Raw genomic sequence first — 1385 nt, forward strand, 5'->3', positions numbered from 1 at the left:
GATACAACAATTTGTTCAGTTTGATGGTTTGCAGGATGATGATCCAACCACTCACTTGGCAAATTTCCTAGAATTCTATAATACATTTAAAACTAATGGCGTTTCTGACGATTCCATTCGTCTCTGGTTATTCCTTTTTTCATTGAGGAACAAAGCTAAACAGTGGTTGAACTTGTTACCACTAGGGTCAATTACTAATTGGGAACAAATGACTGAAAAATTTTTATTAAAATATTTTTCGCTAGCTAAAACAGCCAAATTACGTAATGATATCTCTTCGTTTGTGCAGATGAACTTAGAAACTCTTTACGATGCATGGGAGAGATATAAGGACCTACTGCGAAGGTGTCCTCACCATGGATTACCTCTATGGTTGCATGTTCAAACATTCTACAATGGTTTGAACCCCTCAACAAAACATATGATTGATGCAGCAGTCGAGAGAACCATCAATAACAAAACACCTGAAGAAGCTTACGAATTTATTGAAGAGATGTCACTGAATAACTATTAGTGGCAAGTAATGAGGATTAAGCCAACTAAAACAGTAGGCGTTTATAACGTCGATTCGGTTACTATACTGTCGAATCAGGTAGAACTTCTAAATAAAAAGATTGATGGTTTACTTGGTTCTTCGCAGGTACATTCAGTGATGAAGTGTGATTCGAATGGAGGAAGAGCATGCACAGAATATCAACCCTTCAACCCTAGCATCGAGGAGGAACAAGTCCAATATATGGGTAACAATAACTTTAGATCCCAAAATAACCCATATAGTAACACTTACAATACAGGTTGGAGGAAGCATCCCAACTTCTCGTGGGGCGGTCAAGGAAATCAAAGGCCACAACATCCTCTGGGTTTTCAACAACCACCCTATCAACAGGAAAAGAAACTGAACATTGAAGAGATGCTATTTAAATTTATCTCGGTGTCAGAAACTCATTTCCAGAACACCGAGACAGCACTTAAAAATCAACAAGCGTCGATCCAAGGGCTTGAAACTCAGATAGGCCAGCTGTCCAAACTAATCTCTAAACGGCCACAAGGTAGCTTGCCAAGTAATACTGAACCCAACCCAAGGGAACAGCTCAACACAATCAATGTTGAAGATGAAGAAGGATTCATTGAGCCTGAGCCAGAACCAAGGCAAGAAACTGAGATAAGCAAAGGTAAAGGTGAGGTAGACCACAATGAGCAGAAATTGGTAAGTACAAAATACAAACCTCGTGTGCCATTCCCTAATGCGACAAGGAAAGACCACTCAGATGAACAATAATACTGTTTATTAAAGCTCTATCGCAGATGCCAAACGTAATGAAATTTTTAAAGGAGCTTTTAGCAAATAAGTGAAAGTTGGATGATGCATCGCATGTGGAGCTAAA

The 1385-nt window shown here is 39.1% G+C and overlaps 1 non-coding gene across 1 annotated transcript; it reads right to left on the reverse strand.

Annotated features, from left to right (window-relative positions):
• Positions 1 to 257: 257 nt before the first annotated feature.
• On the reverse strand, positions 258 to 363 carry LOC128290012 (small nucleolar RNA R71). Its single transcript, XR_008279652.1, has one exon. It is a non-coding gene; the product is annotated as a small nucleolar RNA R71 (small nucleolar RNA).
• Positions 364 to 1385: the final 1022 nt, after the last annotated feature.

The sequence above is a fragment of the Gossypium arboreum genome, chromosome 2 (assembly GCF_025698485.1).
Source record: "Gossypium arboreum isolate Shixiya-1 chromosome 2, ASM2569848v2, whole genome shotgun sequence".
In the NCBI taxonomy this organism is placed as follows: Eukaryota; Viridiplantae; Streptophyta; class Magnoliopsida; order Malvales; family Malvaceae; genus Gossypium; species Gossypium arboreum.